Source organism: Ambystoma mexicanum, chromosome 1q (genome assembly GCF_040938575.1).
Source record: "Ambystoma mexicanum isolate Mex_15411 chromosome 1q, UKY_AmexF1_1, whole genome shotgun sequence".
NCBI classification, from domain to species: Eukaryota; Metazoa; Chordata; class Amphibia; order Caudata; family Ambystomatidae; genus Ambystoma; species Ambystoma mexicanum.
The window spans coordinates 1,376,395,863-1,376,420,524 of NC_090922.1; the positions used below are offsets into that span (position 1 = coordinate 1,376,395,863).

Below are 24,662 nucleotides of genomic sequence, written 5' to 3' on the forward strand. Positions count from 1 at the left end.
TCGTCCTTCGTTTTTGAATAACTGTAAAGATCTGGGAAAAATGTCATCCAACACGAATTTAAGGATTGTAATTTAATTGACATGTTTCATCCCTGCTATTGTCCATTTTATGTTCTATGTTCATTTGTTTGTTATATAGTAGCACTTTGAGGCCTTTGAGTGAAGTTAGCACTTTATAAGAATTAAATAAAAACAATTTAAAAACCACTCTGTGAATTAGGCCCTCAGTCCCTCAAAGAAGGGAAAAAAGAGGATGTGCCAATAGCATCGCTAAGGGTGGGAGTGAGAAGGAAAAAGTGTACAAAAGAAAGGACAGTCAATGTGGGTAGGAAAAATCCATTCACCGTTGAAGAGAGCAACCTTACAGGAGCCCTAATAGCCAATGAATGTTACAAGTGCTACGAATCCGGACAGTTAAGGTACGATGGGCTGGAGACAAATATGAGGTAGTAGAATTGATGCTAATCAGGTGTGATAAGGATCGGAATCCTAAGCACACCTTCTGGAGATTTTGGAATAATATGTTGTTAGGTTTATTTCTGAATATGGGGCAGAGATCATTCCACAATTTAACGAAATGAACTGCAAGGGTTTCACGATCCTGCAGAAGGGAAAGGGGCTTAGTCAGTCAAAATAATCTCGTCTAAAGAATCTTGCTCGGACAGGTTCCTTAAGGAATCCAGTCAGATATCCTGGAGCTGGGACAACAATCATTTTTCGGAAGATGTTGAGTGTTTTGACAGGGGGCCACTGCAGTGATCCAAGAGCAGGGAAGATGATATGATTCCAAAGATCATTCCATCTGCTGTGTTCATATGCAGATGAAGCTGTGATTGGCTTAGTCGGGGGAGCTTAGGAGAAGATCATTGCAGTAATCAATTCTAGAGGGTTTTAGGGTTCTGACCATTTCCGTGTGCGTGGTATAATCAAATAGGGCACATTTCTTTTCAAGGGATAGAGTTGTAAGTGTATTTTCAATGAGAGAGTGATGATGCAAAATTAAGGAGAGGTTGGAGTCAATTATGCCAGTATTACTTGATATAAGTGTGAATGGAGTCAGCCATGGCTAAGGGCCAGGGGAATGGGGAAAAGTACATTTCAAAGAACATTATTTCAGTTTTGGAGGGGTTTAGGATCATCCACAGCACTCCTAAAACACTCCTCTGCACTCTGGTTCTTAGTGATAAGGACTTCTCATTGAGCCTTCCTTTAGGCTTTCACCTGTACTTCCTATCTCCACCTAAACAAAGTTATTCACATTGTGGCTTCCCTCATCATAATAGTCCCGTAGCATGTCTTACCTCTTCTAATGGCCTCCATGCTGTCTGGGTTTTCATGCATGATGGGTCCCTTTTAAAATTTCTCCATCATAGATCTGTCCAAAAGCATATCTGCTATAGCAATAGGCTGTGTCTATCTCCTGCTGGCACTCTGCTCAATGGGTGCTTCCTCTTGCTTCAATCCCTTCTCCCTCATTGAACCCGCCACTGGAACTCACCTACCTTGAATACCAGAAACACCAACCACATTTTCAAGCCAGCCATCAAGCTGCATATCTTACTACTCATGGTAGCCAACTCTCTAACCTACCACTAAGTGACAATATCAGTGGAATAAACACAGTTCTTGAAACACTTTTCCTGTCTTGATTCCAAAATCTATTCCCAGATGTTCTAAAACCAGGGGTATTGACAAATGTGGACTCCTTTCTTAGAATAGTTGTGGACTCGTCGGAATTATGGTTACGGAGCAATTAACAAAATAAATATTTTCTTGAGAATATGTATTCCATCAGTATTGTCACCTGATACCGTACCACATATTTCCTCCTGTCTTTCCTTGTACATATCCTGACACAACCATCCACAGCCTCTCGACATTCCCTTGTCTCCCTGTTCTGGTCCCCAGTACATGTCCTGCTCTTCACCAATCATCAGACTGCACACTTTCCTTTGATCAACAAACTGCATGATAAGGCGACTGCATGGCTTGGCTACTGTATAGGCACCTACAATCTCTATAATTATTTCTTGCAGGAAAACCATGCCATCTACAATGATTACAACAAATACTTTCTCTGCAAGCTAGAAGCACGGCAAATATGCAATGATCGATCAAATCAAGCAGGCTATCTATTGACTATTAATGTACCTAGTTTATCCTGCCATTACCCAACCCTCCCACTGATCTTGCTCTGACTCTCGCAAGATTGTAAGGCATTCCATATATTATTATAATATTATAATTGGATATTTATAACGCACTTAATACCAAAGAGGATTCTAAGCGCAGACCCAGGATTCAAACCTGCATTGCTCTGCGTCGTCTTGCTTCCAAAACGAGCATGTTTTCACTGAGCTATACTACCCGTTATATAACTCTTACCACTTTTTAGAGCTGGTCAATGTTACAGCTTTGCCACAGACACACCTCAAAGTGTCAGCTTAAAAGCCATGTTCACACAACGGGACCAAGATATTTGATACTCTGATGACATGTGAACAAATAGCACATGCACAAGTAGACTTACGGTGCGCATAACCAAAATTCACAACCGTCAGTGTTGTCCATGCCATTTAAATTCGATATCACAACAGTAAGGAACTTATTTTCTCATGCGTCAGTCGTATTTATGGTCAACAACTTGTGATGTGCCGGCCGTTAAGCTCCTGCAATGCCACGTCTGGTATCGTTTCATCTCCTCTACTCCTGCATTATAAGTATCTAACACAATTTGCATCACATGTTATCAAAAAGCTCCCCCTTGGGCAGGGTCGGGCTGGGGCATAAAATTGTCTCGGGAACCAACGAAAAAGTGGCCCACAGTTGCAAATGGGAATTCATTACTTTTGTGACGCTGTTTCAATAGAACCCAATGGGGAGGTTTTTTGATAAAATGTGATGCAAATTGTAAATTTTAAAGAATATTTATTCAGCAACACTCGTCAAAACTATTAGCCGCATAGTGAAGTAACTCATCAAACTGGCCCACATTGGCCAAAAAGGTGCCCCACTTTGACCTACAAACTGGCCCACACAAGCATTTTGCGTTTTTGGTTCAGCCATGGGCTAACAGGAAAGTCCAAGCCTGTCTCTGTGTGCAACCAACCTACTTATTCTTTCACCAATAAATCGGGGAAAAGTGCAAACGCAGTCGCACACTACCCAAACTAATGCAGTCGAGTGCGCACATTTAGGGTCTTTGCAGAGGTCAGCAAATCCAATGAGCAGTTGAAGAGTGTCACCCTGGGAAATCAGCCTTTCTGATCACAGATTCTCCCCTGCTAGGTAATTGTGAGTTGCAAGCTTAAGGGCAGTGGGTGGGCCTGTTCTGCAAGCCCCGCTAATCGAGGGTGAGAAGGCAGGCCCTGATCCAGACCCAGCCCTCCTCGAAGACCTCAGCGTCTGCAAAGCTGCTTTCACACGTGTAGGGGAAGCTTCGGCAGGCTGAGCCGAGCAGAAGAGGCACATTGTAGCACAGTTCCTTTCTCCCATCATGCCAGGCTCTGCCCGAGATTTTCATAAATGAGGGCCTGCCCGCCAGCCAGCAGGCTCAGTTGGAAAGCAGGAGGACTCGAGCAGGCCTGTTGCATTCTTCCCACTGGCCTGCTGTCCCCAGACAGGCCCATTGCCCCTTCCGAGCCGACAGGTCACTCCCCTTAACAAGTGCCTCTCTGGTGGAGTGCCCCCTAGCTGGACACGGCAATGCTGTGAAGACAAGGCCCGATCGTGTCCGATCTGTGCTCGGACGGGGCCGGCGGCAGCTTGCCCTATAGGCCAGTCTGAGTTTGCACCCAGGGTCGCACTATGGCATAAAAATTGTCTCTGGCACCAACAAAAAAGTGCCCCACGGTTTCAAATGGGAATACATTCCTTTTGTGACGCTGTTTGAATAGGACCCAAGGGGAAGGTTTTTGATTAAATGTGATGAAAATTGTACATTTTAAACAATATTTATTTAGCAACACTGGTCAAAACCATTAGCCGCATAGTGAAGTAACTCATCAAACTGGCCTACTTTGGCCAAAAAAGGGCCCCACTTTGACCCAAAAAACTGGCCCACACAAGCATTTTGCGTTTTTGGTCGGCCATGGGCCAATTGCCCTATATGTCAGTCCATGCCTGCCCTTGGGTAATATTCAGCGGTGTCACAGAAGGAATGAATTCCCATTTGCATCTGTGGACCACTTTTTTTCGTTGGTGCCCGAGATAATTGTATGCTCCAGTTCAACCCTGATGTCAGTCGCAGCTTTTTTTTTTTTAAGTTTTGACTCTGTAACTATTGAAGTTCCGACTCCACAGGAGTATGAAACATGAGCTTAAAAAATATTTCTGCAGATTTTCACAAAGTTTTCAGCGGATCTGAACTGCTATCTGGCCCGTAGACTTAGAGAGTTCTGTTTAGAAATGGCATACCTCTGCTCAGCCCAGGCATAGCAAGCTGGCTAAGTGCATCTCTTGAGTGGGAGGGACCCAGAAGGACTGTGTCTTCCAGGGATGAGTGTTAGGATACACAGGATGGGAGCCCTCCCAAAATGGATGCCTCTGCAGTTCTCTCTCCTGTTATCTTTCTGATTTGCCCTGTAACTTACTCTCTGAACAATAAAGCAGCTCTACACCCACCTACCTTCCCCCACGTGCTTCCTGGCTTATCATGGGTGTCTGCAACCTACACAGGCATTGATAGGGGACATGGGAACCACACGCCTTGACAGGAGACATGGGAAACAACACACAATGGAGAATATTGTTCGATGCTCTTTTCCCACCACCACAACAGTGACATATGACTTTTGAGGTCGCTGTGCCTTTATGAAGAAATACCGCTGCCCACGCAAAACTTACCATATTAAACACTTCCTCTCGTGTGTTTCAAACTCCTGAATGTTGATGACAACACACATGTTTTATTTATTTGGTCAGACATATAGCTGAGTCTTTTATTCATTTTGTGTAAGGTTGGCCATCTTGAATTGGTTTATAACAGATGGGCTCCTGCAGAGGAAAACGCTGCAAACGGAGGCATGACTCGGTGCCGTCGGTGCCTGCAGCGCGCGAGAGCAAAACATTCATGGCCTTTTCTTAGTTTCCCTTCACACGCTCCCAGGGAAAGGTAACGCCACAGTGCCGCTTTGTTCTGCGGCCTGCCCCAATACTGCCGCTTTTCACAACTTGCATCCGTTCATGCAAATCCGAAACATGTTTCGAGCTGCGCCTTTCAGCTGCTCGCGTGCCACTTCCAACGAACGCCGAGCGGCCGACATTTTGAGATGGATGAGAATTTGAGGGGGAAAAAAAGAAGCGTTTATGAGTTGAGTGGGCTAAGTGTTTCCGAAGGTCTTACAGGAACACTGCTCTTCCTGTACAAGTGATTGATGGCGGATGAAAGCCTAATGACGCATCTTGTTTAAAGACGTTGCTAACTCCGGGCGGAAATATTAGTTCAAAGTCGAAGTAAAGGCTCTCCGAGAAATTGCTTTCGAATTTGCTGTTCGTCGATGTACGGTGTTATGTAATAGGCATAGTGGACAAGGTATTGAAGTGTCTGCTTCACTCAATGCTTTGACTTTCAGAACCGACCAAGTTACTTAAGCTGTCTCGACTTAGACAGTGTATGTAGATTGTGTTCTGTGTTAAAATGCTATAATTGTTAAAAACGTATTTGCGTCCCAAATTTGGAACACATAATCATAGCGAATATTGTTAAGAGCCTTCACCTAGTCGTCATTGGTTATGAGTTGGCGGAAAGACGGACACATGTGATCCATTCATTCGCTGACTGTGGTTGATTGTTTTATTTTGTGATTGACTTGTTTCTTGCTTAGTTGGTTGACTGGTTGATTTGTTTGTTTGGTATAGAGCAACCAACAGCCACTATCTCCTACTCGCCTCAAGGTCCCTCTAAAAACAAATCTAGATTACTGGTTTACCCAATAAAGTATACAAATGAATACACATACAGTCAATGTAACCAGATCTAGGTGTCTGCTCATTTGGTCGAAAAAAAAAGATCGAATGACCATTTGGTCGAAACCAAATGGTCGAAAAAAAAATGGTCGAATTTTTTAAAAAATTTATTTATATATTTTTTTCGTTTTGTTTGGTTAAAAAAAAAATTAATATATAAAAAGGAGGGTTGGGGGGAACCCCCCCCCAAAAAAAAAAAGTAAAAAAAAATTCGACCATTTGGATTTCGACCATTTGGTGTCGACCATTTGGTTGTCGACCAAATGACTGGTAACCCCAGATCTATTACCATATCTTCTACTCCACCATCCAATAACTCTCGTTGAGGAGCGATTGGGTGCCGTTGCTCTCTTTGTAGAAAAGCAGACATCTTATCTACTTTCAAAGTTTCAGAAACATGACACATTATGATGCTAAATGAAAAGGAGTGCCACAGAATGGTGCCTTTTGACTTTTATTGACATATTTTCCACGTGATTCCTTTGGCCTTTGTGACATTTCAACCAATGGTAACTGATAGAATCAAAGATTCGTAAGACGTAGGGCGCAATCATGTCAGATATTTAGGCACATGGATCTTTGTGTGAATGAGGGAGCGCTCATAAGACCTCACCATCTTCAAGCGCTGAGTTCCATACTACTGTTTGATTCGGAATTTAATTTGACTCTTAAACCATGTGGATCAACAGTACAAGTGAATGCAAGTGTCATGATTCTTCAGGGGGCAATAATGAGAAATGTGCGCATTGAGGATTATTAGCATGTTGCGCGTCAAATGTTATTATTATTATTATTATTATTATTATTATTATTATTATTATTAACAATAATAATAATAATAATAATAATAATAATAATAATAATAATAATGCACATCTCTTCCAATCAGTATGTCAGAGATGGGGAACCAATGGAGAATGTGCTTGACTTATTTTGGGGTGAATAATTTATTTATATTTACATTTGTATGGCGCACAGACAGCCCGTGGGCCCCCGTGGCGCTGTTACTTGTGAAGAGCTTTGTAGGGAATGGTTGCATGGTTACCTGGTATTAGTGAAAAACCGTGTGGTTACATATAATACAACATATTTTTCAACAGGGTGTACATAGCAGCTACATATCATACAATATTCATTTTAATACAGGTGTATTTCCGGCTAGGGGTGAGCGTGGTGAGGGGTGATAAGGAGTGCGTTGAGAGGTATACTGTCACTCATCCTCAATGATTTCAAACAGCACTGTGCACGTTTCTGTATTACACTATTTCTAGTTTACATTAAGTCAGACTGGCAAAAGAATACAAGTGCAGATGGAGAGGCAGAGGAAGGCAGATAGGATACTACAAGCAGCACAGCTTCTGTTAGCCCTGCCTCAACCCTCGCCACGCTTGCCAGGATCATAGCCAACTACAGAGGCAACACATGATGTACTAGAGAAGAGTGCAGATTACCTAATATTCTGTGGCATACACATGTTGATTAGTTCTCGCTCATCCATGACATTGAACCAACCCCTTGATTAGACACACTAGTTGCGTGTGACGTAAACTAACACACGTTCTTGACATAGCATCCTGTGTCTTTAATAAAACACTTGTATTCAGATAGGAAATTAGAGTGCATGTGCCTTACTGGACAGACCCCCTGGAAGCCTGGCACTATGTTAGAAACGAGAGAAAGCTGAATACGAAAAAAGTAGGAGTGGATATGGTGTGCAGGGAAGTGGGGACGTGAAAAAGCACTTCTGCATGGGCGGATATGCATGGAGTATCCCCCTCCACCCACAAGTTAAAACAAAAGAGCACTCGTGGCCAGCATTGAAGGAATGAAAAGATGGCACTTCAGTAGTGGTAGCATTGGCTGTCCCTCCAGTGGATCACTCACCCTGCAAGACACACTTTGACTGGAGCGCGACCTCTGTAGGTAAGGATGAGCGGAGCAAAAGATTGGTGGGGGTTTGTTTCAGGGTGAGAGGAAGCATGAACATGATATATAAGCGATACAGCTGGTCCTATAGCACAGCGAGTTGAGCGCTCACTTTGACATCTGTGCAAAGCCTGCTGACGCAGGTTTGAATCCCGGCGGGGCCAAACTCAGCCTTTCATCCTTCCAAGGTCGATAAATGAGCATTACACACCGTGGGTAATAATGAGTGCTCAGATGCCTGAGGGTTCATAGCGCTATATAAATGCTAAATTATTCTTATTATTATGGAGGTAGACAGGTAGACAGGAGGAAGGGGTTAATGAAAATTGGAAGCAGAGAGATGGGAGAAGGTGGAGGTGGGTGGAAGGGGTACACAAGAAGGGTCGCAGGAGGCTGCCCAAACAGGAAGGACTATTTGACTGTGGGCCTTCATTGTCACCTAAAAACAGAGGACAATAGTTTTCCAACCTGGAATGCAGACAAGCAATCTTACGGCACAACATTTTGGCACTATTAGGTGATTGATTAATTGAGTGCATGTCTGACTACTAAAGAAAGACAACACAGTGAATGTCAAAGTGGGAAGTGCGCAGCGAGGGAAGCTTATTGAAAGGAATCAGTACCATAGAGCAGGGAGCTAACAATGGGGAAGAGAGGGTGGGCAATTTTGCAGCAAGAGATCTACTAGCAAGGAGGGGGAAAACGTGGGGTGGGGGGTTTACACAATCTCAAGATATGAGGGGTGTGGAGGGAGTGTTGTATCTATGTATTATGGAGGAGCTATTCCTTGAAGGCAAGGGTCTTGAGAGCCTACCAGAAATGTAGACGCGAGAGAGAGAGTCTGGTGTTGATGAAGCAGAGTTCCAGTGTCTTGGGGCGTAGACAGAGAATGCCTGTCTTCTGGTTCTTTCCTTCCTACACAGTGCAGTTTCAGTCTGCACATGTCCCTACCTCTCTGATAGATCACAGTCCTCCAGAAATGTTGATCTTCCTGCAACCTGGTAGTTGGCAAACTACTGTCAGGCAGAAACATATAATTCTGATGAGAAAGCAGTCCAAAGTGGCAACAACTGAGAAGAAATACATTGCACCTCCTCAGTGGGACAGGGTATGTTTGTGATTTGTTAGTAATAGTGACTGAAATATCCAGCAAACTCTCTGCAGATATATTTATTTCAGTAATTTGTCCTGTGATTATGAACAAAGAGGTTCACCACTTGTTTATGCTCCTCATAATGATTTGAGGTAGATTCATAAATAACGGAAAACTAGAATCTGACCAGTTCTGAACCTCATGTCATTGTCAGGTATGTACCTAGTAGAGGTTGGATGCTGGATCCACTGAGAACTGAATGATGCAAGAAATGTGTGAAGTGCCAGCATTTGCTGTTTTATGGCAGATAAGCCAACTCTGGTGTTTTTATATTTTCAACAGTGGCTTTATTTATCCAAAAGTGATGCTACTGCGAAAAGGACTAAAGCCGTTTAATGATTGAGCTACAAGCGGTGAACAGCCTCTCCGAGAAAGTATAGATGATAGACCTGCTTCTTGCTGTCTTTGCTCTCTTGTGGTTCAAACAAGAACTCATGCTAGAGCAACGGGATACAATGAGAATTTTCTGAACTGTCTGTAGTGGTGCACCCGGTAATTCCGGCCTGTTTGGTGTCCTGACCCACGTTTGAGCTATCATGCTGCAACATTTGGTGCTGTGGGCTTAGAAAATCCAAGATGGCCAAAAAGCCCACATGTGCGCCAGAATCCAGGAGAACCACGCAGTTTGTGCGTACACCAAAATGCCTGCCTAACTCGCCACCAACCAGTGCAAGCATGATGGGCCAGGGTGCCATGAGTGGAATGGGTGCCAAAGGTAAAACAGCAGCGCCTGTTAGCTCAAAAACGCTTTAAAATTACCTTTGGTTTCTCTGAATGCCAGCTCAAAATGCCTATTTTCAAACATTGCAACACATCCAAAAATCTCACTGAACACCAGCGGACATCTGGCAGAATGAAGTATGTGTGCATACAAAATCTGGGAAGATGAGGAGCCCAAAACAATGTTCATAACAAAACTGGCTGAGCTATGCATGTCAGCAGCCTAACTGAAACTGGATTAAAACCACCAAAATCGAAATGTTTAAATTAACTGAGTGACCTACTTTTGAGTGCCACATAGTTTGTAACTGTTAAAATGTCATAGTTTTGAACTTAGAATCAGCATTCTAGCTGCATATGTAAAAATTGTCTTGACTTAAACTGGGGAACAAAAAGTGACATTTTAGTTGAAACCTGGCTTAATGAAACTGAATTCTGCCTGACATCTACCCCCACAGGAGTTAAAACCTGCTCAGCCACTCTTCCCCTTGCCAAAAGGAGTTGTCACCTCTCTGATTAGATTAGGGGTGGAGCAGCTGGGGACTACAGGGAGGTGAACAAAGGCCTGTCCTGGACTCAGGCAAATGTTATATTCGGGGCGTTGTAAAAGTGGCTTCCTCTTGGGAGAAGTGGGAGGAGAAGTGCCTCTGGGAGCCACCCGAGCTGGAGGCGGGGACAGGCAGAAGCTTCCCCCATGTGCTTTGGAACCTAAACCACACCCATCTGGGCCAGAGCATAATTTTAAAAAGATAGATAACTCATAGTGCGGACTTGTCAGAATTATATAAGTAATATCATTATTTTTGTGATTTTTCTGTGAACATTTTGAGATGCGTTAGGACCCTGTGGTGTATTCTGGGGGTTTGCTAGCGGAAAATAGGGTCTCACTCCAAATGTCTGCATGTTAAAAATCTGACACTTCATCAATTCATGCCCATACTCCTTGCGCACATGTGTGTAAATTTGGGTAAATGTCTGATATTGCAAAACCAGTTAAAAAGCGCAAAATGTTGTCATTTTTGAATGCAAGCCACCAGGAAGATCAGAGGCGGACAAGCATGGGCCATAAGGAATATATAATGTGCACATGTAATTTCAACAAGTTGTATATCTGGGAAGGATGTATTTGAAGCAAATATAGATTTGTGGGCAAACTGACCAGGGGAGGATCCTCTGACCCATAAAACCACAGCATCACTCTGACTCACATTTCCTTCCCCCAATCATGGGAGAGGGGAGAATTGGGCCAATGACAAGTAGAGAGGGGCAGGCTTAGTTAGGCCCAGGCACACACCCATTTTCAAAACACATAAAAAGAGACTGCTGGGACAGGTAGAGACATTCAAATCCAATTGCTTCGGAGCGTTTTGCCGGACCACACAACATCCAGAAGATACCAGTTCCAGACTGACTCCAGCTACATACACCAGAACCTAGAACTTATACTTTAGAACCTAAATCAGATGCCTAAAACCACAAGCTGAGTTCTCTGCAGCAGGCCTCAAATCACTGCAAGCTACTCACAGCCGGGCGAGCTGCTTGAATCCCTTGCCAAGAACTTTTGCCAGGACCAGTGCAGAGATCCAGGAGCCGTGCAGAGACCGCTGTATCCGGACAGACCAGACCAGTGCCAGACCCGACCAGACCAGACCGTGCAGAACCGCAGACCCAGAGACCAGATCGCTGTGAAGTGCCGCTAGCCTGATTGATCAGATCCGTGACGAGACCCAGTCCTTCCAAATATATTGTGAGTACAGCTAGGACGGGGCAAAACCAAATCTCTTAGTTTAAAGTAATATAATTCAATCTATTTATCCTAAGTAGAACTGCCTCCTAACTGTCACCTGTCATTTGTAAAGCTGCACCACTGTCATTTGTCAATTCTGCAGCTGCAAAGCTGTCACCTGTCATTTTGAGTTTACTTTAAATCCGAAAAATGACCTTTACAAAATCATTCATATCTCTAGAACCGTTTGGGCTACGAACTTGGCTTAACTTTTCTCTGAAAGCTTAGAATCACAGCTTTCCAACGAACCTAGAACCGACTTGCTACTCCTTATACTTTTGCCGTAATCACGATTCACGCACTCGCGAATTTTACCGCGATTTGCGATTTGGTTAAAAATCCAGCCACGTCAGCAGTCATTTCTTTCCTTGCTAAAAATGTGTTTGCCTCTTAATCACCATCTCTGAATCATTGCTAAAGTGAGCCTGAACTCATCCCAAGTATCTCTCACTCACCCTGAACCTCCCAAAGGGAATTAAAAGCATATTTCTCACTTCATTGCCACCACATTCAAAGCACTTGGGCCTGTGTTTTAAAACTCATACCAGTTTTCTCTAAGCTTGCTGGGGGGGAACTGAATTTCGTATTGTATTTGATTGCATACCTGAGAACTGTGTGCTCCTCTTTCCATCTACTTCCATGTCTTACATTGCATAGGGGAGGGGGGTGAATTGCCAGAGAAAAAGTGATTATATTATCTTTTGCTAAAATCATGTCAAGTATTTCTGTACTGCCTTTTATTCCTCATTGCTTTTCCCTTGAAATCATAAAAGTATTTTTGCTACTTGATCCATCCTATACTAACTCCTCATTGATTATAAAGAAGTGTGCTGGTGTCAGATTACCCATTGTTGATTAACATTATATTTATAAGGGCGATATCGATTATTAATTTATTATAAAAGCATGGTATCTATATTTTGTCTTATTTCTCAAATAAACCTTTTACACTTGCAAAACAGAACTACTTCTTGGCTCAGTGGGGTCAGGGGGATTCTAAGAGAGGGGTGTTATATAGGGGTAGTCATCCAGAACTCATGAACTGGACATAAAGATATATCAATAAGGGTTTCCATTCAGTATCCCAGACTAGGCATTGACTTAGCTGTAGTGTTGAATTGAATCTTCTTACAGGCCATGCCTATGGCAGTACTGAAGTATCCACTGGACCAATTTGCAGTATCTCAATTTTGTGTCCATGGAGGAAGAGCCAATTTATTTAATACTCATTTCAGGAGTTGCTTTATTCAAGCTGCCATTTGGTAATGATCCCTGGACCTCTAGGGTCAGATGGATCTGTGATTTGTCAGTATAGAACTGTTAGCCAACGCGTTGTGCATTTGGCATATGTGAGCATAAGGACAGATCAGCAGGTACCATCAACACCACTGATGACAATTGTTATACTTGTACTAAGCATGGCCAGTTAATAGAACCTAAAGGTTTTAAGACAAACATGGGACCACCTGCTCACCATAAAACACACAAAAGTTTAATATCCCGCTTTCTAGATCTATTGATTTATATAGAAATGAATGTGCCCTTCCAGTAGGAAAAACTGCACATATGTGTGAATGAGATGTATCCTCTCCTCTGTTGTACCCGGTGCAGCTCTGTAAGCAGTAGATGGCTGAAGGGTTGGGCCCGATGTGCTGGGATTCAGACACATGAAAAAAGGTTGCATTGAGATGCATGTTGAAATATCACTGTTGAGATCACATGTGAGAAAAGACCATAGGCTTGTATGTACTAAAATTATGTAGTCATGAGGAGGGAAGAAACATAATCACTTGCCCCGTGCTCACAGCAGGGGAGTGTGTATGTGATTGGATGAAATATCCACACATTTTATATCAATTATTTCAGAACTATTGGAGAAGCCCATGCCCACGGGCCAAAGTGCGAGTTTACCATAAGACAGTAGGACCACTATATATCCTAAGGCGACAGCTCTCTCTAGCACTGATAACCCTGTTACCCCTGGGTTTTGTGCGCCATACTAAATAAATAAACAAACAAAATAAAATAAACAAATAACAGGAGAAGCTTTGCAAATTGCCATTGTCTCTATATATCCTAAGGCAAAATCTCCATCTAGTGGTGATAACAGGCAAAGCTACTGCATTGGACATGCATACAGGGACATACACACATCTGGCCTTTTATTATAGTGTTAGATGTATACAACCCAGGTTTACCCCGGTAACAGCATAAAAAGCTACTTGTGGAAGAAAATAAATTGGCAAATGTGCATTTTTATATTTCACATATGCCGGAACTGTATCCTGCTGGTTGTCGGAATAGGTAATTAGGAGGCGTGAGAACACATCTTCAATTTTTGTTCATACTTTAGCCACTCCCAATCCTTTACACACAAAAAAAAAAAATCATAATCCTGAATTTCCAGTTTGGAACTCATTGGGCATGATTAAGACTGAATATGCCCCAATGCTGATAATAAGTGAAATGCTAAAGGTCCACAGGTATTATTCGTTCCTTCAGTGTGTGTAAGTAGACCATTCCTACCTAGAGAACTGTGTAATGACATGTGGAATGTTAACATACTTTTCAAACTATGGCAATTGGCATTTCAGATCAAGGTGGAGACTTGTAAGACCATTTTTTAGTACTGCAGCAGGAAACTGAAGAGTAGGGAAGGTAGCAGTCTGGGTACATTTTAATGCTGGATGAACATGTTCTGTGATTCACAAACTCACCCGAATATTGCAGGTTTTCTTTTTTTCATGGACTTTTGGAACTTTTCTGGAGACTGACAAGCACAAATTTGAGCTCACAAGGGCCCAGCACTAAGGCCTGATGGTCCTGTCTGGCCGGGAGACCTGCACCACAAAGAAGAGTCTCGGTGCATGCCAGCACACTGTGTTGTTCCAAGTGGAGGCTGTTGAAAAGGTAAGCCCTGCTGGGCTGAGCATGCAGAACAACATTGCTCATTTACTCAAAAGATTACAATTTGCACTGATCTTCACTACGTTCCGAAATTGGAAATTGATAAAATCCGCCCCATAGTTACGGGTTGCCCTGCTGGGGTTTACAAACTAAATACTGCCATACTTGTATCTTCCAAAATGGCCACTGCCATGATGCCATCACATCGTCTCAAAGGTGACTTGCCTTTTGGCCCCCCCTCCTCAATGAAGATTGCCCCACCACATCAACATTTGTTCTGACTCGAGGAGCTGCCAGGAGAAGCCAGCCCCTCACAAAGGCCCAGCACTAAGTCCTGATGCTCCTGTCTGGCCCTGTCCAGCCTTACCAACGCCCCCCCCACGGCTCCTCTAATCAGTCCACATTCTGCTGCATGACTTCCATGAGATTCCTGTCTGCATTTAACAAGCCTCTTGCAGGCTGTAAGACTCTGGCATGCAGAACCCAAAGAAAGCCATGCTGGCACTGTGTATTGTTCTCTAGCTTACCTCCAGATCGAGAAATACCTAATTTCTGCCTTGCCTTGGCCAATTCCGTATCATGCACAACCCCACAGTACACCACAATCGAAATGGTTTTTGCAAAGCATACGTATATGTCCATACCACCATTAGCCAGGGAGCACTCCTTGCTCCCTTGTCCATCCTCCAGTTCTCAAAGACACAAGCAGAATTAGCTCTCTCCTCAAAGCCCCCAGCCTCCAGGGAAAGACTGCTGTGATCAATCCCTTGCTCTACACAGATATGCTGCCACCATCATCCACGGAGACAGCTACCTTGGCATGACCAAAGTCCACCATGCTGCACCTGCTCAAGCAGTCACAGAAACATCCCCACTTCCTCTTACTGTTATGGCCTTCCCTTGTATAGGCACTAGCAAGACCACAAGACTCACTTTCGACATAGCAACACCACCTGTACCCAGCTCTACCACACCATCAGCGGGGTACTGCCTCACACACCTCGGCACACACTCCAACACCAGACATACTTCAGCAACAACTTCCACAATCACAAAGACCCACTGGTACCCATCTCCACCTGCACATCCACTCTCTTGCCTACTTATTAATGTGTGCTCTATCATCGCCCATGCCACAGATATTAGAGACCTCATCTCCAACCTCAACCGTGGCATTGTAGCAGTGACTGAAACTGAATATACCCAGCCGCATGCCCATTCCTCACCATTGCCATCCTGGCACAATACTATATCATGCACAGTGATTGCCTTCTTCACAAAGGGGGTGGTGTCGATCTCATTTACAAGGATAATTTGTCCATCAGACCTATCCGCACCACATCCCTCACATCCTGTGACCTACTCAGTGCCAAGCTTTTGCTTTTTCCCACTTCCACCATAACCTTACACGTCATCTACCATCCCCCGGTATCATCAAAACCCTTTGATGACTACCTGGCACAGCTCTTTAGCATGAGCATTAAACACACCTCTAAAGTTCTTCTACTAGGAGATTTAAACCTAGAGTACATTAACTCAAGAGACAAAGATGCCTCATCCCTTGTGACCTCTTTATCCTCACTAGGATTTACTCAATATATTTTGAGTCAAGCTTATCGACTAGGCAGATCCCTAGACTGGGTCTAAGACCTCAACAGCAACATATCCAACACTGCAATCAACCCTAATTTGTGGTCCAACCACCATACCATTGCCTTCACAATTCTGAAGTGGGAGAATGGAAGAACAAGCTCCCGCCAATCCCCTCTCGCGCTTGGCCTAGAGGATCATGGCCTAGACACCCGCCACGAGAGGAGTTTGCCTATCTACCAGACGAACAAATACCCTGGTACAGGAACATACGGGTGTGCCCACCCACCTGCCCAGCAGCCCGACCTGCCCATGCCGACACCTGCGGCATAGATCAACTCGACTAAACCAACACATCGTTAGAGATGCCATGACGACCTAGCCAACGGTCAGCACGCCTGTGCAAAACGTACACACCGGACACTCCCACACCAATCCACACGAAGAACATACTCAGTGCTATGACGTAGGCGACGGACACACCCACGGACGTGCATCTTTATTATTTTCCACATAGGCTCTCAAAATGCAGAAACGCAAGACGCATAATGAACTTATCTAAAAAGGCTTGCTCACGCTTCCTCTAAAACCATGTACCATAATGAAGAATATAACGAAGACACGATACTGGGGATAGAGCAATATGATACCGTAACCTAAAGCGCAGTGCACCAACGGTTCCACCTATGCACTAGGCCCAAGTAGGCCGCAAGCAAAAGCTTCCATGAACATTAAATGAGCAAGAGCTCAGTTGCTGACCCTGCAGAATGAGCCCGGCGAAAGCACACAGCCAAGGGTACAATGTTGCAATCTCGCACGCCGCAAGCCGACGTCAAGGTCGCACCTGAAAACTAAACCAGGCACACAGTGGGAAAAACAATATTAATTGTGCAGAATTCTGTCTCAAACACGGTCCCACCTCACGTGACCAAGCCAAACCTGACAGGATGCCAAAGCCAGGGGAAAGAGACGCCTGAATCCCACGTTTCAAGACACAGGCAGATACAATTAAAAGACTCAATGGACATCTGCGACAGTGGGAGTAGTCGGCCTTCCAGCATATGAATAAATCCTCACATTGTCTGCACCTACCCATAGTGAAACATTGTTGCAAATGACAGGTACACCGCGAGCTGGGAACAGTGATGGTCCCAGACTGGGAGGCTCGCGAGCGGACCAATCAGAACATGGGGCTTTTATCACTGACGCCATTAATATTGACCAATCCTCAGGGGTCTTCATGTAACAATTTTCATGTATCAAACTGAAGGGACAACCCAAGTATATCACCTGACTAACCCTCAACCACTAATACCGTTCTCTATACGTATGCTATACTAACCCTACCACTCGAGTAACCAATCCAGAGTGGAGATAGATTTTTTGCTAACTTTCTAAGGTGACGCAAGTAGCGCGTCATACTAAGGTAAGAAGGGCCTGCGAGCCCCACGATTGTGTGTGTGTCAGGACGGACGCGTACGATCCTTGACCCAACCCTGCCGTTTTGTCTAATAAACAGCAGAATCACCTTGCTTCTTGCGTGTGTCTCATACTCTATCTCTTTTGGGATATACGGGAGGAGTTGGGGCCTCCCTGCCCGGAGGTCTGCGGACGGCCCGGCCGACCCCGGCAGAATTTCCCCCCGACAAGTCCCAAAATATTAATCTTGACTACACAGTCCCCCCACTTCCACCTGCGCTTTCCAGATGCTCTTGTAATCTGACTAAATTGCATCTCCTCCCAGTCCTTACTGCCGACCAAACCCTCTGACCAGCCGCAATGCCTTCAAACCCATCGACCTAGCTGGCACTTAAAACCTTGCTATACAGTCAGTCATCAATGTCATCGCTCCCCTTAAACTTTGTAGAGTCAAACCAACTACACATATCAACTCCTGGTACACACCTGCTCTCCTAGCCATGTGTGCAAAAAAGTGCTCTCAAAACTAGTTGGCCAAAATCCCCCTCACCCACAAACTAAAACAACTTCCTCAATTGCTGGAGGGATTAGAAGTAGGCCATCCTTACAGCTAAAGCACCTGCCCTATCCAACAGGATTTCCAATGCCAACTCCCAATCACGTGAACTTTTCTCAATCCTACGAGAGCTTGAATCCCCTCTCACTCCAATTGTTAATGTCACCAAAGATAAAACCTGGTGCCAAAATATCCAAGATGGCCTATCTAACAAGATCAACACTCTTCAAGTGAAAATTGAGAACAAGAAAGCCTCTATCCTCGCTAAAGACCGCAAGCCTGAACCAAGTGTTTCCATCCCCTCTCCCTATCCGCTTCCACAAACACTTACTTTAGCTACTCGCCTGTTATGGAAGCATAAACCTCCACTCTCATCTCCAGCCTCAAACCGTCACATTGCCAAGGTGATTCTTTCTCAGCTCCCCTTATCAAGGACTGTGCATCAGCCCTGACCCCATCATCACAGTATTTATGAACTCCTCCTTTGCCAATACCTTCTGCCCTCTAATCTCAAAGAAGCCTGGATCTCCCTGCACATCAAAAAAGCCTCCCTATATCCATCCATTCCCACCAACCACAGATCTATCACCATGGTCCCCTTTATGCTGAATTTGACTTAGTAAACCATCAAACACTCTCTCACCACCTCAATACAACCGTTAACTTCTCTCCTATGGCCACCCAGTGGATCACCTCATTCCTAGCGGACAGAACAGCCCGCATCTACACAGGTAGCGCTACCACCCTCCCAACTCAGGTTTTATTTTGAAGTGCCTCAAGGCTCCTGTGTATCTCCTACACTCTACAACATGTATACTAAGCCCCTCTTTGACCTTCTCGACTCCCTAAGTATATCATACAGTGACTATGCTGATGATACCCAAATACTCCGTCCCCTGTCTTGCAACTATGCACTTGACTCCAGCCACATCAACAGAATATTTACGATACCATTTAAACTTGAATGGCAGCTCACCAACTCTGTCTTAATGATGATAAGTTGGAGATCCTGATTGTAGCCCCCCTCATGCTTAGCCAAACCGGACTCTGTCTACTGCGCCTTCACTATTGACTCATGCACCATCCCTGTCTCTTCTTCAGTCAAAATGCTAGGTGTTTACCTTTACTCCAGCCTCAACATGATCAGCCATATTAATGTCATTGCATCCTCAGCAGATCACACCACCAAACCTATGAATGGAACCAAACACTTCCTCTCCCCATAGGATTATCTTAAAGATGCCAGAGAATTAATTGGCTCCGGCTTGACTACTGTAACTCTCTCCTTGCTGATACGATGGAACACAACCTCAACACACTATAAATTATTCAGTACAGTGCCATACGAATGTCCATGAGCCTATTCAGATGTGACCATGTCTCTGAGCACAGAAACATTGCCCATTGGCTACCAATTAGAGAACAGATTAATTGTAAAGTCCTCTCTGTCACTCATCACTCCCTTTCCAACACTTCTCCTCCCTACTTCATGGAGAGAATTCGCAAGAACAACTCATCCAGACCCACAAGACCTACAACCATAGAGTTACTACTCTGCGCTTCAGACTGGAGCTCCAGCTTTCCAGTAATTGCTGCCCATCTCTGGAATAACCTTCCTCTCCACATACGTCCCGAGCCTTTGTACTGGCCATTCAGAAAATGACTAAACATTATTGTATTCAAGTGACTCTGATTTTTGACTTTGTACCTTCCTTGTAATGACTCGTCCTCGCCCCCTGCCTGCCGTAACCTTCCCCCATGCTACTGGCACCTTGATGCCTGTGGGTTTTTCGCGCATTATAAATGTAAAAATAAATAGATAATATGTGCTGCACCAGGGTGAACATCTCCTGCCATCACCTACATGTCGCTATACCCAGAAACATTGCCCTATGGAGGCCTGGCAGCCCCCACAAGGCAGTGGGACACGCTAAACCTCTTTATGGAAATTGAAAATAAAAGTTACATTATTCTCGAGGTAATGTGGTGGTTGTGTCAGGGGTGGATTGGAAACCAAAAGAGGGCCTGGAAATAATTTAAAAAGTGGCCCCATATTACACATTTTCAGCAAGCACAACCCCTTTCCTATGAGAAAATGTGGAAATAAAATAGCTTACCAAACAAAAGAGGCCCAGGATACAAAGGCCTACTGGAAAATGTCCTAAATTCCTGATATGCCAGCCCACCCCTGGTTGATGTGGAGTCCTGTGAGCTGGGGAGAGGCATAGGTGTGCTTTTTGGATATACAGTGGGTCCTTTTTACAACCCCATAAGTCTTTCAAGAAAATGTTCAGGAAATAGAACTTGTTGTCTCATCATGAGTTTATTTAAATGTTTTTGTTAGTGACACATTGGGTCTCATTGCAAGATTGGAGGTAGCCTTGCCGGTTTTAACGGCAAGGCAACCTCCAAACTCACATCCGGGTCCGGCACCCACGAATGGGCAATTACCGGGCTATTCCGACCCAGCCGGACCTGGTAATTGCCCTTTCGCGGGTGCCGGGTCCAGGAACATCCCCATTCCCATTGAGCCCTATAATGGGGAGGGTGGTAGCACCGGTACTATTAATAATGGTACCGGTGCTACCATCATGTTCTGCTCGCAGGTGCCAGTATGGCCACCAGATCAGACCTAGTGGCTGCAAGGGCACCCGCAAGCAGAACTCCTAGTATGGTGGTACGGTAGCAACGGTGCCGGTAGCGATGCCGGCGCCGTTGTTGCCTTACCGCTATACTTGTAATGAGGCCCATTGCCAGCATTTTAATTATACTCTCACTTATATTGCATTCTCACAGTTTATCTTCAGGTGCTGTGTGATAATTTCTGCAATTCATATTGACACTCATGCTTCAAATGCATACATCTAAAAATACATCAGACTTGCAACCTTCGACAGGAGAAACTGTTGGGCATATTACCAACAGAACAACTATTAAAATCAGCAAACATGCTAATTACAGCTAATAGCAGCACTAAAATATGAAACATTTGGCATCCATGTGTATTTATAGAAATCCAAAAAGTACATATTGTTTCTGAAAAAGCACCAGTTTACCACAAATATGGAACACTTCTCCACCCTGTCATGACAAGCTTACGCGGCCATCATTTTTAAATTGAAGCTCATTTTTGGTTACATGCAAAATAAACCTAACAGCAATTTGCAATGAATTGCAGCTATTAGCAGACCGCATACCGTTGGCACGATGTGTCAGACATTTATTTATTTCATTATGACAAAAGCCTTAAGTATGTGTGTTGTTGGCAGCAAATGTGTCTGGCGTCCCCACGGGCTAGCTCAAATATTTCTAGACTGGCAATGTCCAAAAAGCCAGGGCTCTTTACATGCAGGCAGTCAATAGAAAGGCGCTGTCCTGAAAGCTGGCTGGAAACACAGGGTTATGCTGTATGCTCGGAAGAAAAGAAGCTTCATCACTGAAAAATAAAACCAGGGCAACTTGAAAGGGAAATTAAATCTCTACATTTGCCAGGAAATCCAGATCGTGTCCTTACAGACTTTTATAAAAAATATACATGAAGCAGACATTGTTGCATGGAGGTAGTGGCTAGACATTGCTCATCTATTCAAGAGCTAGTTTACGTATTACTTTCTGCTCTTTATCTCACTAATCAGTATTGTAAGACTTTTGGATATACTATATATATATATATATATATATATATGTAAAAACAAAGTAGCCAAATTTAGTGCACTGCCTAACTCGTAGCTGGTGCTAGGAAAGGAAGCTTTGACGGGGAGTGCTGGGAATACTTTTGGCATATTTTGTGGGGTTTTTTGTAGTGTTACAACCCTCCATTTATATGTGTTTTTTTATATATATATATATATGTATATATTCTTTATTTTATTTATTTATTTGCATTTTTAAAGCTCTCACACAGCCCACGGGCATCGAGGCGCTGTTACAGGAATTGTTTGTTTTAGTTGCGTAGTTGTTTGTCTTACTTGCGTATTCATAATGCGCTTAAATACCCAGAGGTTTCTAAGCGCGGACCCGGGTTCCTTCGTGTCATCTTGCTTCCAAAGCGAGCATGTTGCCGCTGAGCTATCCGAATATATTTATAGAGTGAGAGAAATATTCAATGAAAAAAACTTTAGTTAATGATCAGTTAAGGTAAGAAATGTATTGCAACAAAACCACCAAAATTGAACGCATTGGGAAACTCAGAAGCGGCTGAACTCGGCATCCCTTTTCTTCTTGTAAATATGTCCTCTTGTGCTTTGCAGCGAGACCGTGGCCAGTTAAACCAAACTTGACTGCTCCAATGCGTTGAATTCATGGGGTTTTGTTGCAGTAAGTGTCTTACCTTAACTGATAATTAACAAACGTTTTTTCATCGAATGTCATGGGTTTTGTTTTTCCATAGATTATTTCTGCACCACTGGTCACGGCATTTTAGAACACTACCAGATCTCTAGCCATGGTCTTGGTGCAAGGCCCGCCGATACAGCCTTATAATGTGCCCACTGTCCATTTTAAAACACTACCTGACCACTGGCCATGGCGGGGCAGTGGCGATTTTAAATCTTGGAACACTACCAGACCACTAGCCAGTGTATTCGCACATGGCGAGTGCCCACTGTATTTTTTAAATCACTATCTGGTCACTAGCCATGGCCTTTGGCTGAAAAACGATGGTCTGGAGGGTTGCCCAGAGTTTTGTCCGTGGTTATGATTAATTCAAAACCTTCCAGCCATCACCTTTCTCTTTTGCTAAAGTCACCCCGAGTGGGACGGGTATGCCCAGACGTGGGTCCCGAGTCTGCCGGGCCTAGAGACCCAAGCTACTCCTCACTGATGACTCCCAAGAAGGTTGAAACATGTCTGGGGATGCTTGTGGTCTTGTGCAGAAAGGATGTGACCTAGCAGTTCGGGCTGGACTGCCCTTTTGGGGTAGGACCAAGCCTGATTTGCATATGGTTTTTCCCCTTCTGTAATGGCTTGGCAGGCATAAAAACGATGGTTTGGAGGGTGCCCAGAGTTTTGCCCGTGGTTATGATTAATTCAAAACCTTCCAGCCATCACCTTTCTGTTTTGCTAAAGTCACCCCGAGTGGGACGGGTATGCCAGACGTGGGTCCCGAGTCTGCCGGGCCTAGAGACCCAAGCTACTCCTCACTGATGACGCCCAAGAAGGCTGAAACAATTCTGGGGATGCTTGTGATCTTGTGCAGAAGGGATGTGACCTAGCAGTTCGGGCTGGACTGCCCCTTTTGGGGTAGGACCAAGCCTGATTTGCTTATGGTTTTTCCCCTTCTGTAATGGCTTGGCAGGCTGAAAAACGATGGTCTGGAGGGTTGCCCAGAGTTTTGCCCGTTATTATGATTAATTCAAAACCTTCCAGGCATCACCTTTCTGTTTTGCCCATTTTAAAACACCACCAGACCACTAACCAGGGATTTCTCGCCCAACCTCACTGTATCTGTTAAAAATTACTAAAAACATTTTTAATTACTTGTTTGCCATAACCACTGGTATAATTATAATTTGGGTGTCCAATTTTCAGTGGTTTTCTTTTATTTGAGGGATGTTTTTCGAGTGTAAACGCATAAATATTATTTTATTGTTTCATTGTGTGCATAAGTAGAAGAATGTATCTCATGGCCAGCTGCAAGTATGCCATATGCCCTGATTTGAAAGGTTAACCTCGAAATCCACCCTAATGCAACCATCACACAAAGACCTTTATCAATCACAGACCTATTTTGACCTGTTTTGACAGTGGTATTGTTATCTATAAACGATGGCAGGCTATGAGAAATCCCAATTTGTTTAGGCATTAAGCAGTAAGATTACATTATTTGCCAAAGACACTTTGGTTAAGCAGCATGCTACAATCCCCTTGTTTTATGGCCGGTCTCTTGTTGACTGTTTTGTGATACATAACACAACCCCAAATAACCGCATTTAACCAGCATCTAAAAGGGGAAAAACGATCAACTGCAAGAAAAACATATGCCCAGGTAATTTTGCCCCCAAAGCAAAAAATCAAAAGCTGGAACCCATGAATGTAAGTGAACATATATCCTAAAGTTAAATATACAAATGTAGTTCAATTGACTTTTGTGCACGACAAAATAGCATAGGATATTTAAAAAAGTAATGAACATCAGAAAAATAACTCGAGAAAGGAAATGTTCCAGTCAATTTGGTATATAAAACACAGCAATCGGTAGTGAAATATTCCCTGGAAAACAAACTCCCAACACACAACAAGTGCTTGTGGTCTTGTGGGTAAGCGTCTGCACTGGGAACATGACAACCTGAGTAAAATCCTGGTAGCCAAATACTTGAGCAAGCTTGCCAACCTCCAAAAAACACAAAGGGTTTGCATCTACCCTCTGAAAAAAGATACATTGTTCACCCACATTGGTCGTTTACTTGTGCCCTGAAAAGCAGCCACAAGCAGGGGAAAATAGAAGTGTCCAGGATTGCAATCTCTCAAACCACATCCAAGGCAAATACTCATGACTTACTTGCCCTCATTTCCCCTCCGCACCCTCATGTCAGGCTTTCAACAATACTCTGATTTATACAGGTAGCTTGAAAGGTACACATACCATAGCGTTACTCAAATATATAAATCCTTATAGAACTAGTTAGGCAAAAAGTGTA

General features: G+C 43.9%; 1 protein-coding gene and 1 non-coding gene across 3 annotated transcripts in view; one reads left to right on the top strand and one right to left on the bottom strand.

Moving 5' to 3' along the window:
* Positions 1–24,662, top strand: part of TRABD2B (TraB domain containing 2B) — a 1,121,778-nt gene that overhangs the window by 121,779 nt on the left and 975,337 nt on the right. The window lies entirely within an intron of this gene.
* On the bottom strand, positions 3,134–3,296 carry LOC138565564 (U1 spliceosomal RNA). Its single transcript, XR_011301405.1, has one exon. It is a non-coding gene; the product is annotated as a U1 spliceosomal RNA (small nuclear RNA).